Raw genomic sequence first — 16,586 nt, forward strand, 5'->3', positions numbered from 1 at the left:
GAAAGAAGCCTAAAGTAGAAGGGATCTCAATACCAGATTTCAAGCTGTACTACAAAGCCACTGTTCTCAAAACAGCCTGGTACTGGCACAAGAACAGACATATAGACCAATGGAATAGAACAGAGAATCCAGATATCGACCCAAACCACTATGTGCAATTAATATTTTACAAAGGAGGCATGAACATACAATGGAGTCAAGACAGTCTCTTCAATAAATGGTGTTGGGAAAATTGGACAGGTACATGCAAAAAATTAAACTAGATCACCAACTTACACCATACACAAAAATAAACTAAAATGGATACAGGACTTAAACATAAGACGGGAAACCATAAAAATACTAGAGGAATCCACAGGCAGTGAAATCTCATACATATGCCGAAAGAACTTCTTCACTGCTACTGCCCCTAGGGTAATGGAAGCCAAAGAGAAAATAAACAAATGGGACTACATCAAAATAAAAAGCTTTTGCACAGCAAAAGAAACCATCAACAAAACAACAAGAAACCCCACTGTATGGGAGAACATATTTGCAAATGTTATCACTGATAAAGGTTTAATCTCCAACATCTACAGGCAGCTTATACAACTTAATCAAAGGAAGATAAATGATCCAATAAAAAAATGGGCAATGGACCTAAATAGAATCTTTTCGAAAGAAGACAGAAGGAAGGCCAAGAGACACATGAAAACATGCTCAAAGTCACTAATTATCCGAGAGATGCAAATCAAAACAACAATGCGATACCATCTCACACCTGTCAGAATGGCTATCATCAACAAATCAACAAACGACAAGTGTTGGCGAGGATGTGGAGAAAAAGGAACCCTCATGCACTGTTCGTGGGAATGCAGACTGGTGCAGCCACTGTAAAGAACAGTATGGAGTTTCCTCAAAAAACTGAAAATGGAACTCCCATTTGACCCAGTAATCCCACTCCTAGGAATATATCCTAAGAAACTAGAAACACCAATCAGAAAGGATATATGTGCCCATATGTTCATAGCAGCACAATTTACAATAGCTAAGATTTGAAAACAGCCTAGGTGCCCGTCAGCAGATGACTGGATCAGAAAACTATGGTACATCTACACAATGGAATACTATGCTGCCATAAAAAAGAAGGAATTATTACCATTTGTAGGTACCTGGATGGAATTAGAGAACATTATGCTAAGTGAAATAAGCCAGTCAATGAAAGAAAAATACCACATGATCTCACTCATTTGTGGATAATAAAAAACATTGTAAACTGATGAACAAAAAGATAGATACAGAGGCAGTAAAGCATCAAACAGACTGTCAAATTACAGCAGGAAGGTTAGGGAGAGGTCGGGAAATAAGAGATCAACCGAAGGACTTGTATGCATGTATATAAGAATAACCAACGGATGCAAAACATTGGGGGGTGAGGGCATGTATGGGAGTGGTGTGGGGGGCAATGGTAAGATATGTACACATATAATACCTTAATAAAAAAAATAAAAACAAAAAAAATTAAAAGCATACTGTTTTCATTGGTAAATTTCATAACTCCTTTTTCAAAATTAATATTAACCCATCTAAAAAGAACAAAATTACAAACCTTAGAGATGATGAAACTGGAATATTTAAGCTTGTAACCTTTTCTTTTTTTTCTTTATTGATTAAGGTATTACATATGTGTCCTTATCCCCCATTGCCCCCCCATCCCCACTCATGTCCTCATCCCCCTGTAACCTATTCTTAAAGTAATTTTAGAGTGCAGATAACCTTTTGAATATTGTTTGAGTAAGAATTACTTGAGTTATAGGTCACATGTAAAGCAGCTTAAAGGACTTATTGACAAACACATTTCTACAGACTAATATGAGTGAACAGATCTTAGCTTGTCAGTTCAGCTTGGATGAAAACATACAATTAACAGATTGAACAAGCAATATAGATGTTTCCCATCAACCTTTGACAAATGAAAGGTAAGCAGAGCTGTGTACCTCTCATAAAGTGCTGACTTTGTTATGCTGAGGCTTGTGTTATATTGAAAATGCTTTACATCTGTGAATGGAAAATGAAAATTCTGTCAACCATAGCCAAATGTATTTTGCACATAAGATGATGTGCACTACTTTACTATGGACACAAAGTCAATGAGTACCCCACAAACCCAGGCCATTGGAGGTGGGCATTTTAGGATTAGTGCCAGGGCAGCTCATAAACAAAAACAAAACAAAAAATAAACCAAACAAACCCCTACCAAATTGCAAATTTACATTATGACTAATTATATGTTCAAAGAACAATTCCCCTTTAAAAAAATAAACAAATAATAATGTTCATATTTACCCACATGGGTAATCATGTGCGATAGTATATAAAATCAATCATAACCTCTCTTTAGATTCTAACCCGTCATGAAATTTCAGATGGAAAACTTCATTCTAATTACTGTTCCTATAGTAGCACATATTAAGCAATCTTACTTAATCAGACAGAAATATGGTTTCTGCTGCAGATACGAATTAGTATTCAGACTCATCATTACAGGTATAGCTTAAGGTAGAATGGTATAATAAAATGAGCAATTTGGAAATCTGCAACAAAACGTCTTGGCTTCAAGGCCCTATCTCCACAATTACTAAACTGTTCTCTGAGTGGTTTTAAACCATCTACTGGCTCTCTCCCTGAAACCCAAATCTTCTTTTCCATAAAACGGGAATATATTAGTACCCACCCAACATGAGATTCGAATGGAATATGGGTGAAAACATCTCTTACTGTTTAAGTGTTCTAAAATGTTAATTATATCAACAATAACGATAGTAATAAATCCATCTCATAATTGCCCCTCAGATGTTTCCAAGTATTGATTAAAAAACAGGGGTTGGGTTTTGATGTTGAACAGAACCAAATCATCTCTGGAATAAAATCTGCCTACATACTAAGGTTAATTTCACATATTTGGATACATCTTCTCTAAGAACTGCCCATGATTTACTCCTCATCATTCAGTTCTCAGAATCAAAAGCTGCCTCCTCAGGGAGGCCCTCTTTGAACACAGTATCTAGAGTAGTGCTTCTTATTTCCATCTCTATAGAATTGCTTTATTTTATTACATGGAATATGTCACTACCTGAAATTATTTTAATATAATTATCATCTATATTACCCCACAAGAATGTGAACTCCAAGAAGGCAGAGAATTTATTGGTCCTGTCTACATGTTTACCTCTGTATTCCCAGTGATTACACAAGTACTTGGCACATAGAAGATTTCATAAATATTTACTAAATAAACAAGAAAATGGATTTGCTAACTCCATGAAGCAATATAAATGATTTTTTTTTTTTTTGGATCAAAAAAGTAGGTTTCTGGCCTGTCATTTACTAGGTGCGAATTTTTCCAAACTTGTTCCCTAGAGGGATTTTTTTTATAAATGCAATGCCCAGGTTTTTTGTGTTTTGTTTTTTTTTTTGGCGGGGGCGGGGGGGGGGGAGCGGGGGACTTAGTCAAATGCTTCAAAATTCAAGTTAATTCTCCAGGTGAGTAATTAGGATAAAACTTAATTCTTCAGATGAATTCTAAAGAATTGATTATTTCTCCAGAAGCCATTGGGCTGCATTTAAATCACCATTTCACTTTGGAGTCTGAATGATCCAATTTATAAATCCCCATGAATCAAATTAACTAGATAACTGCCAAAATGTAATCCCATTCAGAGAGTGAAATACCTGGTTTTATTTTCTACATTAGTTAAATGAACTCCATTATTTAAACTTCACTTCCATTTGTGCTGTTTTAAGATAGCCTGTGTTGTGAGCTTTTAGCTCTAAAAATAGATGTAATCCTAAAATTTGCTCAATTTTCTTTAGATTATTCAAAATTTGAAATGTCATTCTTTTCCCTTTCTTCCACGAATTTATACTCCACACATTTATCCCACAGGAATATAAACATCTCGCCAAGGCTTCACGTTATAATTGTAAGGAAAGTACCAACAAAGTTCTCTATATGGTTCATTATTAATAAAATGTAACTTTTACTTAAAGTGGTTAATGTTATGTAAATTTTAAGGTCATTAAAGTTTTTGCCTTAGAAAATGTTGTGGTCTTGTAAGATTTCTTGGACTATTTGTAAGTTTGTCTAATAAAAATCCATCCCAGGGGATTATACACATGAATTAAAGACAGACAATTCTTTTGCCTGGGCTTCTTACCAGGTTTTAGGTTCAACTCCTATATCATTTATCCTTTTCTTTCCAGTGAAGACTTTCACATTTTCATTTTAGTTCTCATTCTTTAAACATCTGGCTACAGCTCTACCTGCAGTTTTCTATGAATGTGGACAATTATGGTAGGAATTATTGTTCTATTCTTGCGCATTAGCACCTGTTACCATTATAAGGCCTGCAAGCAAATAGCTCCGAAATAATAGCAACAGATTTAGAAATGAAAGTCACAATGCCTTTGTGCTTATATAGCACCATTTTCCCCCTAGTAGGTTTCTTTATGAAAACCATTTCACCAATCTTCTAAGGAAGGGGTTGGTAAATTTTCTGTAAAAAGCCAGATAGTAAAATTTTAGACTTTGCATGTCATATAGAATGTGTCATAACTACATAAAAAGCAGGATGTAAGTAAATGGACACGGCTGTGTTTCAATAATGCTCAGTTTATAGGCACAAAAATTGGAATTTAATATAATTTTCACATGCCACGAAATACTATTCTTCTTTTGTTTTTTTTGTTTCAACCATTCAAACATGTAAAAATCATTCTTAGTTCACAAACCATACATAAACAAGAGGCAGGCTGCATTTGGCTGAGGGTCACAGTTTTCCAACCCCTGATCTAAGCTGTCCCATGATACTGTACATGGCAGAAATCATCATCCCATTTTCCTCTGATGATGACAAATACAACACTAAAAAGTTGAGGAAGTTATAGCAAATTCAGAAGAATCTATTGCCATTCATTCATTCACTCAGCAAATTATTTCTTGAGTGCCTATTTGGCTATAAATGAATGTTGATAAATCCTTGTGTTAACATGTCCTCCCAAAATTCAGATATCAATACTGTGCCTCAGGCCTGAAGGTCAAATAATTTCCTCCACAAGGAGAAAGGCCTTGTTTTAGCACTTAGTGACTGTACACCCAGTGGCTACAAGACTTGTAGCAATTTTTCAAAGAAACTAAAACTATAAGGAGAAATAAAACCTGATCCTTACACGTTTCAGTCCTATTCATACTGACCTGATTTAGTGTCCCTATGCAAAGGGAGAAGCAAAAACAAAACAGAAACAACAAAAACAAGCAGAATGGTATTCAGAGTTCAGTAAAATTAGGCTGAAAACAACATGGAAACTTCCAGGTCAAAATATATAATGTACTTTTAGGTTAACTCCTCAGAGAATCAGGTGGCATTATGATATGGGGGCCAAGTAGCAAAATTATTATTCTAAATAGTTGTTTAGTCCTTGGTTTTAGAAACTTCAATAATAGCCCAGTGCTCTATAAGCTCCAGCCTCAAATATGACACATAATGAACCTTTTAAAGAGCATTTCTATTACTACAACATTGCTTTTAAAATATTAATTTAGCACCCCAAACATCAAGGGGGCTAGTTAATTGAGAGCAAGGCAGTTTCTACTAAGACAGACCATTTATCCCTCTGAGGTGTGAGTTAAAGTGCAATTGATTATATATTTGAGAAACTCAGGTCTACATAAAATGTGTGTATGTTCTCTATTAATCCCCATGAAATACAATTTTTTTTTGTCATTTCAAATGAGTTGGTTTAATTCCAGGCAGGGCAGAATTCCAGATAGAACAAAGACTAAGGAACACACTTTGACAGGATTCAGGGCTGGGTTTACTCACCTCACACTTAAGGGTGGAATGGCAGAATGAGACCTGAAGAGATGAGATAATGCATGATTATTATGATTTTTATCTTTATTGTTGAGATTATTACAGATGTCCCTCTTTTTTTTCCATCCTTAGCTCCCCTCTACCCAGTTTCCACCCCACCCCAGGCCTTTGCCACCCTCTTATCTGTGTCCATAGGTACCGCATACATGCATATAAGATCTTTGTGCAATATCTTCCCACACCCTCCCACACCCCCTTCCCTCTGAGAATTGTCAGTCTGTTACATTTCCATGCCCTTGATTCTATTCCATTCACCAGTTTATTCTGTTCATCAGATTTTTTATTCACTCGATTTTTAGATTCACTTGTTGATAGATATGTATTTGTTGTCACTTGTTCATAATTTTTTATCTTTACCTTTTTCTTCTTCCTCCTCTTCTTAAAGAATACCCTTCAGCATTTCATATAATACTGGTTTGGTGGTGATGAACTCCTTTAGCTTTTTCTTGTTTGTGAAGCTCTTTATCTGACCTTCAGTTTTAGATGGTAGCTTTGCTGGGTAGAGTATTCTCAGTTGTAGGTTCTTGCTATTCATCACTTTGAATATTTCTTGCCACTCCCTTCTGACCTGCATAGTTTCTGTTGAGAAATCAGCTGACATTCATATGGGTGCTCCCTTGTAGGTAACTTTTTGTTTCTTGCTGCTTTTAAGATTCTCTCTTTGTCTTTTGTCCTTGGTATTTTAATTATGATGTGTCTTGGTGTGGTCCTCTTTGGATTCCTCATTTGGGGTTCTCTGTACTTCTGGGACCTGTAACTCTATTCTTTCTCCAGGTAGGGAAAGTTTTCTGTCATTATTTCTTCAAATAGGTTTTCAGTATCTTGCTCTCTCTCTTCTTCTGGTACCCCCATAATTTGAATGTTGGTACGCTTGAAGTTGTCCCAGAGGCCCCTTACACTATCTTCATATTTTTGGATTCTTTTTTCTTTTTGCTCTTCCAGTTGGGTGTTTTTTGCTTCTTCGTACTTCAAATCTTTTACTTGATTCTTGGGATTCTCTAGCCTACTGTTTAATCTCTGTATATTATTGTTTATTTCAGTCAGTGTATGCTTAATTTCTGACTGGTCCTTTTCAATTTTTTTGGCATTCTCACTAAGATCCTTGAAGGTCTCACTAAGTTCCTCAGCGGTTTCTAGAAGATTCTTGAGTAACCTTATAACTGGTTTTGAACTCTATATCCAGTAGTTTGCTTTCTTCCATTTCTTTCATTTGTGATATGTTTCTTTGTCCCTGCTGTTTCCCTGTATTTATTTCTATGAATTGGGTAGAGCTGCTAAGTCTCCTTGAGTTGCTAGAGTGGCCTTGTATAGTAGGTGTCCTATAGGGCCCAGTGGCTAAGCCTCCCCATTCACCTAAGGTGAATAATCATGGTGCACCCCTTTGTGGGCTGTGTGCAGTCTTGTTGTAGTTGAGCCTTGATTGCTGAGAGGAATTGACCTCCAGGCCAATTGGCTATGAGGACCAGCTGTGACTACAGTGGGAGAGCTGCTGTGCAGGAGACACTCTTATGGAGCAGGACTTGCTTCAGTGGGGCTTTGGTGCTCACTGAGTCTGCCCCTTGAGTGTGTCACTTATTTATGTGAAGAGTTGTAATCTGGATGGTCTCACTCTGACCACTGGGTACACTGGCTCTTGGATCTCCAAGGAGGTGCAAAGTCAGCCACTGCCTGGGCCACCCAGCAGGAACTACAGAGAGATCTGCAGATTCCTCCTCTTTGTATCAGGTTTGGAAGTGCCCAGACAAGGCCAAGCTATGAAGCAAGGTAGGCTGGTGCTGATGCCTGGTCTTGGGTCTTTTATTAATAGGTTTGGGGCTCCCTGACCCAGCTGCAGCTTGTTTGACTGGTTTTAGTCTGAGAAAGGACAGGCCATTCATATGCAAATGCCGCTATGCACAGCTTGGGTGGGGTTATAAATTGGGTGGGGTGGGCTCTCAGGGAATCACCAGGGTGAAGCAAACAGAAATGGCTGCCAGTCAGCCCTGCTACTGGGGAGGTCCCAGCACAGAAACAATGATCCCTGCAAGCACTTCTGTCTGGAAGAAAGCCTCCCCACAAGTTCCTGCCCTGATTCTAGACAGTCCAATTTCTCCTCACATGTGTCTGGGTTTACCAGAGCCTTGCTCACCACTGGAGCTCAGAGGAAGTGGGAGCTTGTAAGTTCAGTTCATGGTGCTGGCCTTTTAATGGGAGCAACTGGGTCTCCATCTGCCTCTATGTCACTGAGCCCCAATCCACACTTGTTTTTACAGTCTGTAGTTCTTACTGCCCATAGGGACTTCTTTCCCCAGCTCTGGGACCCTGGGCTGGGGGTCTAGTGTGGTGCTGGAACTCCTTGCTCCTCCAAGTGGCCACCGTAGACGTGATCTCCCTCCCAATTAAAAAGTGGTACACCCAGGTGCCAGACCAGCCCGTTCTGCGCCTCCACACTTCCTACCAGTCTCAATGTGCTTTCTTCTTTACCTCTCTAGTTGTAGTACTTCCACTCAGCCAGCTTTCCCACGGTTCTGGATGATATTTGTTCTGTATTTTAGTTGTAATTTTGATGTGGTTGTGGGAGGCAGTAAGTACAGGCGTTTACCTATGCCACCATCTTGGTTCCTCTCTATTATGACTTTTTTTTACAAAAGTTTATTCTTAAATGTACAACAGGCTCCAAGACAACACTTCATTCTAGCTATGGATGGCAAGAGATGTTATAACAGGGAATCTAGATGTTAAAACAAGAATGGAATTAAGGATCACCATTGCCCCAGGCACCAGGAATAGCTCACTTTTTGCCAGATTTCTTCATTGCACCTGTGGCCAGGGGGCCCTTCCCTGCCGCCTTCTCTTTTAGCTCCTCAGATTCTGCTTTTCTTGTTGCTTCTGCTTGAATCCCTTACTTCCTAGGGAGAAGCAGAGCAGGTTCACTCTAGGCGGGTTTCCCAGTCACTCTGTGCCTGCCTACACCTCCATGCCACTCTCACCTAGTCCATCTCCTTGGCCTGCTTCTTGGGCTGTTTCAGGGCTGCTTCTTGCCACCTTTGCAGCTGGACATGGCTCCTCAATAAATACAATTTAATTTCATAACCCTTTTTCATTTATCTTTCTTATGTTCAATTATTATCCTTCTTAATGTGGATTTATTAAAAAATCATATATTCTGCATAATGAATGTGTAGAAATAATACGCATTAAAGGATTAAAGGAACAAAGTGGTCCAATAAGCTTTGGGCCATGTCAATTCTGAAAGCCACAAGTATCAAGCTGTGTAATCCAGCATTTGGTTAAGTTTTAGGTATGGACATGTACTGACATTATAGTAGAAAGAATGACCACAGTGTTATGATTCCTTATAAATTAGACAGTTTAAGACTCTGGAGTAAATAATGATCCAGAAGAGTAATTCTAGATAATGACGGATGATGACATGCATACAATTTTACTGAGCAGCGTATGCCTCATGTATAAAGACAGAAGAACCAAAAAAATTCAGTGGATGGGTCAGTGCTATAAATAATGCTCCAGGATAGATTGGTACAAGGCATGTAGTCATTATTCTCAGTCTTGGATGCATTCTTCAATGCCTAGCCTTTAAGCCAGGACCTATACTACTCTTATTATCCATTACAATATGCTTAGAATAATGCAGTTAGTGGGATGTATTATTCTCATCTAATTACCACCAATATACTGTACTTTACCAAGTGCAGGAAAGATCTTTAAATTTTTAGCTGTTTTTGCAGTGGAGTGGTGAGCTTTCACTAAATCTCCTGATAAGCCCTAAGAATGCAGTGTCCTGCCAATTCCCCGTGAATTAATTCTGTTTGGCCTCATGCTTCACTGTTATTTGAGTGAGCTAGTTACCAACAGGCAGCATTACCTTCACTTTTATACTGAAATGCTGAATTTTTTTAAAAGTGACATTGAGACTATTCAACGTAAAGCAAAATTATTAGTTTATTTGGGAATAATGACTTCTGAAGAGTCAAAAATACAGAGGACAGTGTTGCTGTTAGTACAGTGATGCATGACTATAAAGCAAAGATGAATTTTCAAGATTGCAGGAAGGAGGGTGTTTAGTTAAAAATAAAAGGTTAGCCGAAACCGGTTTGGCTCAGTGGATGGAGCACTGGCCTGCGGACTGAGGGGTCCTGGGTTCGATTCCGGTCAGGGGCATGTGCCTTGGTTGCGGGCACGTCCCCGGTGGGGGGTGTGCAGGAGGCAGCTGATCGATGTTTCTCTCTCATTGATGTTTCTAGCTCTCTATCCCTCTCCCTTCCTCTCTGTAAAATATCAATAAAATATATTTAAAAAAATTATATATAAAAAAATAAAAGGTTAATTGAGACCATAAGTACACATACTGTCGTTTGAAGGCTGGAAAGCGAGGATGTTATGTCAGTTTTTGAATTTTACAGGAGTAAATGTTTTGGGCACTATGAAAGATACTGAAAGTCAAAATGACTCATCCCTCTACTCTAAATAAATAGAAATTCATAAAAAGGAAAAAGCTGAATTCAAAGACAAGATTAACATCTCCTTGGACTAGGAACAGAAGAGAAACTGCAAAGCAGGGTGAAGCCAATTATATGCAGAGTTCTGAGTCTAGAAGTATGCAGTGCTACCCCACACTTCAGTTCTAGGGGCGTGTAAGTAATAAAAGAGCTCAGAAGCAAGCAAGGTGGAGAGCCAAGGGCCCTGAGGACAGGACTCCTGAACAGGGTTACAGATTTATAAGAGACTTCTGACCTAGGTAGAAAAGGAACAAGGAAGGCACAGGATTCCACTTCAACAATGAGCTAGGGACCCACTGGCTCAGAGCCAGGATTAGTGAGAGCCCTAAAATACAATATGGGCACTAAAAACTCAACACAAAAATGACAATCCTAAACCCCCGGGTACATGACAACTTTAAAAGCACTGCTAAATAACTCTTGAGTTAAAGGTTAAATCCCAATGGAAATTTTATAAATGCATGTAGAACCTAGATAATAAAAGTACACACTGCATATTAACATTTGTGGGGTACACCTGAAGGTATATAATGAGGGAGACAGATAGTATTAAATGCCTGTATTAACTATAAGGAAGGTGGAAAAATAAGTGAGTTCAATATATATTGCAAGAAGTTAGAAAAATAACCTCAGACTAACTTAAAAAGTAAAAGGAAGGAAAAACAAAAAATAAGCAGAGAAATTATTGCAATGAAGAAAAAAAGCAGAGAAAGGCACTATAAAAGTAAACACTGGTTAATTTTTTAAAAATTATAAAATAAACAATTGGCATAACTGATAAAAAAAGAGAAAAGAAAAAATAAAAATAAAAAGAGAAAATACAGATACAATAAAAACTACAAAAACCAAAAAATATAACTATTAAAATATTTATGCAAATAAACACCAAATAAAGAAATAAAACATTAAAAATGAACAATCACCTTTAAACAAATGTAATATGTAATCAAAAGTCTCTCACTTTAAGATCAGGTTCACACAATTTCAAATGCACAATTTATCAGACTTTTAAGGAGTTAGATAACCTCTGTCTCTATAAACTGTTTCAGAGACTTAAAAGAGAGGGAAAACTATTCAACTCATTCACTGAGGCTTGTATAGCCATGACACAAAAACCTGACAAGGGCAATTTGAGAAAGGAGAATTGCAGACCAATCTTACTCATGAAAAAATCCTTTAAAAATATTGAATCAAATCCAGGGATGTGTAAAACAATAATAAATTATGGCCAAGCTGAGTTTAGCCAAGACATGAAAGGCTGGTTTAACATTAGAACAATTGAAGTAATTAAACAAATTACAAACTAAAGAAGCAAAAACATGTGAATAAATACAGAAATAACAGTTAAAAAATTAAGGTTTATATTTAAAAACATATATATATATATATATATATATATATATATATATATATATATAGCAAATTAGGAACACAGCAGTAGTCTCTCTGACTTCATAAAGGATATCTATTAAAAACCTGCAGTAAACATAATAATCAATGGTATAATTTTAGAAGTGTTCCCATTACAGTCAGGACAAAGACACCAACTCTTACCACTTCTATTTAACATATTAATGGACGTCCTAGAAAATGTAATAAAACAAAGAAAATAAATCAGGTATAAAAATGGAAAGGATGAGTCAAAACTGTTATTATTTCCAAAGATATAACTACATAGAAAAATATAAGAGTGAATACAAACTATTAGAACAAGAAAGATTAGCAAGGTTGCTAGAACAAAATCAATATACTAAATTCAATAGCAAAACTCTATACAAGTAATAACCAATTAGATAATTCAATAAAAAAAAATACGATTCAATTTGTAGTATTAACAAAAGCCAAAAAGAACCTAAGGATAAATCTAGCAAAAGCTATGCAAAACATTTATGGAGTAAGCTACAAAAATTATTGAATGCCATAAAAAAGTATGATGAATGGAGAGATAAAATATGTTCAGGAATTGTAGGGCTATACTCATAAAGATATGAATTGCACTATAATTAATTTATAAATTTATTGCACTGTCAATCAAAGACACAAGAAACAAACTGAAAACAAGTCGCAAACTTGGAGACAACTGAAAAGATCATAACTACAAAAATTGGTATCCAGATTTCATTAAACACACACACACACAGCTAAATAAAAAGTAGAAAAATGAACAAATGATACCAACAGGCAATTCTCAGACAAGGAAATCTGAATGAACAATAGACATATGAAAAAGCTCTTTCTCACAAATAATTCATAGCATATAAATTATGTCAATGAGGGATCATAACATGAATGCAGACTGACAAGAATTTAACAATAGAGAATCAGGAATTTCATGCATTGATGGTGGGAGTCCCATATCATGTACTTTGGAGAGCAATTTGACAGTACTTAGCAAAGTTGAGAATATTCATCCTCTTTGATACAGAAATTCCACTTTTAGGTATATACTCTGAAGTACTCTCTCACACAAACACACACAGAAATACTCATGAGAATGTTTACTGAAGTACTGTCCACAAAATTAAATTTGGGGAACAGTCTAAATGTCCATTAATAGGGGAAGATAAGTATATTCATCTAATAGGCAATGAAAAGAATGACACAAAGCCTCACATACCAGCAGTTAAATCACAGAAACAATGTTAAGAGATAAAAGAACACTGAAGAAGAATCTATATTTAAGGAAAACCTATTTGGAGGCTGTAAAAAATAATAATAAAGCATAAAAGGGAATGATAAATATCAAATTCAGTATACTGGTTACATCTGAGAGTTAAATTTGAGAGGGAGAGAAATGGGATGGGGTACATAAGAAGTTTCAATTTTGTCTGTAATGTTTTAATGCCTAAAAATGAATCTACAGAAAATATAGTAGCATAGATTTGAGCTGAGTACAAGAGTGATGAGTATGTATTTGCTATGTGAAATCCATGTACACTTAACATATTCATCATTAATAAAAATATCCTATATAATAAAGAGGTGATATGCAAATTGACCATTACTCCAAAACACAAGATTGCCGCCCTCATGTGGTCAAGGATGGCTGCCCCCATGTGGAAACAAGATGGCCACCACAAGATGGCCAGCAGGGTAGGGCAGTTGTGGGCGATCAGGCCAGAAGGGGAGGGCAGTTGGGGGCGATCAGGCCTGCAGAGGAGGGCAGTTAGGGGTGACTGGGCTGGCAGAGGAGCAGAGGAGGGCAGTTGGGGGTGACCAGGCCTGCAGGGGATGACAGTTGGGGGCAACCAGGCCAGCAAGGGAGGGCAGTGAGAGGTGACCAGACCTGCAGGGGAGGGCAGTTGGGGGTGATCACGCCTGCAGGAGAGGGCAGTTGAGGGGGGACCAGGTCTGCAGGGGAGGGCAGTTGGAGGTGACCAGGCTGGCAAGGGAGGGCAGTTAGGGGAAATAGGGCCAGCAGGGGACCAGCTAGGCATCGATCAGGCTGGCAGAAGAGTGGTTAGGGGGTGATCAGGCTGGCAGGCAGAAACAGTTAGGGGCAATCAGGCAGGCAGGCAGGTGAGCGGTTGGGAGCCAGCAGTCCTGGATTGTGAGAGGGATGTCCCAGACTGGAGAGGGTACAGGCTGGGCTGAAGGACACACACACACACACACACACACCCATGCACAAATTTCGTGCACCGGGCCTCTAGTTTAGAATAAAATAAAAACTTTTTCATCTAAAGTTCCTGAAAATTTCTCCCCAGTTTAGGAAGCAGGGTGGCATTAAAACTCAGGATAAACTCATCCAGAATGAACACTTTTGTACTCAGGTACTACTAAGGTTGGCATTTAGCAGCTATATGCTGACTTCACATGCAGCTGAAGATTTCCAAATATTAATTCCAAATATAATAAATTCTATAAAATATCAAATGATTTAAATGACCAGATAGGCTAATTTACATATATATCAATGCATCTTAATGCCCCTCCTATACCTCCAAAAAAACAAACAAACAAACAAAAAAACAACCACAAAACCCATGACATTGAGACGAGAAACCAAAGAAACCTAAAAATCATGAGCTGAGCTGATTTTTTAATGTTCTTATTAATTACTGCTAAGGTAGAGATACCTTTTAATGAAATTTGGCTTTAGAGCTCAAATATATTATACTACTAGAGGCCCGGTGCATAAAATTCATGCACATGGGGGGTCCCTTAGCCTGACCTGTGCCCTCTCACAGTCCGGGAGCCCTGGGTGATGTCCAACTGACGACTTAGTGGGCCTAAGCCAGCAGTCAGACATCCTTAGCATTACCACAGAGGCGGGAGAGGCTCCCACCACTGCTGCTGTGCTCGCCAGCTGTGAGCCTGGCTTCTGGCTGAGTGGCGCTCCCCCTGTGGGAGCACACTGACCACCAGGGGGCAGCTCCTGCATTGAGTGTCTGCCCCCTGGTGGTCAGTGCGCATCATAGTGACCAGTCATTCCACCATTTGGTCGTTTGGATATTAGCCTTTTATTATGTAGGATATGCTGTAGATGAGGCCCCCTAGAACCATAAGAAGTGCAAAAAATTCACTGTTAACTCATTCTCGAATTGCCTCCACTTAAAATCAAATTGCCCCCCTCTGCTCTGTGGGACGTGTGCTGCCCCTTGGGAACCAGTGGGCTTGACACTTTTCCTCTCTGAGCTTCATTTCTGAATACATACGCATATACCATGGGAATAGTAATCTCTTCTCTTCCTACCTCACTGGGTTGTCATGAGGAGGTTCTGAGCTAATAAACCTAGAAATGTTTCATCAAGTAAGTGATGTTCAAATGGGAAGGGATTGTTATTTTAAGCCCACGAGTACCCTCACAGGTAGCAGGTGCTGATTAGGGGAGGAGGGCATGATTGTTTCCTGGGACTATAGCTATGGAAGCTTTGCAGAGGGTTCTGCAGGCCTCGGAGGGGCGGGCTCTGGCCAGCAGCCCTGTACTGGTGGTCGTCCCTGGAGGCGCTGGTGGGGGGGCAGGGAATTAGGGGGTTCTAGGGGGGTGGCGAGGCCAAAGGGGAAGTAACTGTCAAACCTTCCTGCTTGGCGCCATTCTTTAAATTGTGTGTGGCTGTTTCGCAGCTGTACCTGTTCAGGGCAGGGCTCCAATCTCCTGGAGTGGGGTGGGGGCTGGGCCAGGGCGGAGCCAGGTGGGCTAGGAGGGCGGGCTTAGCCGCGCCCCCAGCAAGGTTCAGCATGTTTCAGCTGAGGATACAGTGCTGCTGCTGGGGGGGGGGGGAGAAGGGTCTGATCCTGGGGGGCCGCTCAGGCCTGCCTCCACCCGGGTCTGGAGTTATACAGAGGAGAGGCATGCCTGGCCCCAGCGGAGGGTGCCCAGGGCCATGGGCTGCGGGCCCCAGGTGCCTCGGGGGTGCTGACAGGTGGTAGATGGCATGCTATTGTTGTGGGTGCGTGCCCCTGGCAGGGGTGGCGGGGGAAGAGATTGGGAATCGGAGGTTCGGGCTACAGCTACCCCTGAGGCTGGGTCTTCTCCCCATCTGGTCAGCCTCCAAGTTCCCCCAGGGGTGCAGGGGCTGGGGTAGGGTGTCCGTGCAAGGGGATTGGAAGAGCTCCCCATGGCCACTTCCTCTTCCTTCTTTGCAGTCCGGGCTCCTGTCAGGCACTCTCCTCAGACCCCCGGGGAACTTGGCTCCAGCCACCCGCCCCCTGCTGTGCGCACATCCTCCTGCTGGTCTGTCAATATGCAAATTGGTCATTACTGGGACACCGTAAGGCAATTAGCATATTACCTCTTTATATGAATAGATAATTTCCTAAAATTCACATATAGAAGATAATAGAGAGGGAAAGATTGAGATAGGGAAGGGGAATAAAAGGGAGGGCAGGAGAGACCATGCTCCAGGTACCCAAGACTCTGGAATTCCCCACCCAATATCTAGAACTCATTTCCAAAACTTATCAGGGTTTCTACTCCAACTCCTTACAGCTAATGGTAGACATGATTTTAATGTACACATCCCTGGGTTCAAATGGGTCAAGAGGTAGCTGTTTGCAGAAGATGTGAATGGAGTTTATAGATTGGGTGGGATGTCAACTGTGTATATGTGAGGATACTTATAGGTGTATAAGTGTTCTAAATTTGAACCTGGCCCTCTAGGTTACTATGAAGGTACATTTGTCAAGAGAGGAGTATATAATACATTTACTTAAAAGTGTGTTAAAAAGGAGT

General features: G+C 39.5%; 1 protein-coding gene and 1 pseudogene across 2 annotated transcripts in view; both read right to left on the bottom strand.

The window, feature by feature from the left end:
• Positions 1-16,586, bottom strand: part of TENM1 (teneurin transmembrane protein 1) — a 1,003,294-nt gene that overhangs the window by 727,935 nt on the left and 258,773 nt on the right. The gene's annotated exons all lie outside the window — the stretch shown is intronic.
• LOC308239409 (translation machinery-associated protein 7-like) lies at positions 8,683-8,952 on the bottom strand (annotated as a pseudogene). Its single transcript has 2 exons — positions 8,882-8,952; positions 8,683-8,800 (listed from the first exon to the last, which is right to left on the bottom strand). The product of its transcript is annotated as a translation machinery-associated protein 7-like (transcript).

This window comes from Plecotus auritus (genome assembly GCF_963455305.1).
Source record: "Plecotus auritus genome assembly, chromosome: X".
Lineage (NCBI taxonomy): Eukaryota > Metazoa > Chordata > Mammalia > Chiroptera > Vespertilionidae > Plecotus > Plecotus auritus.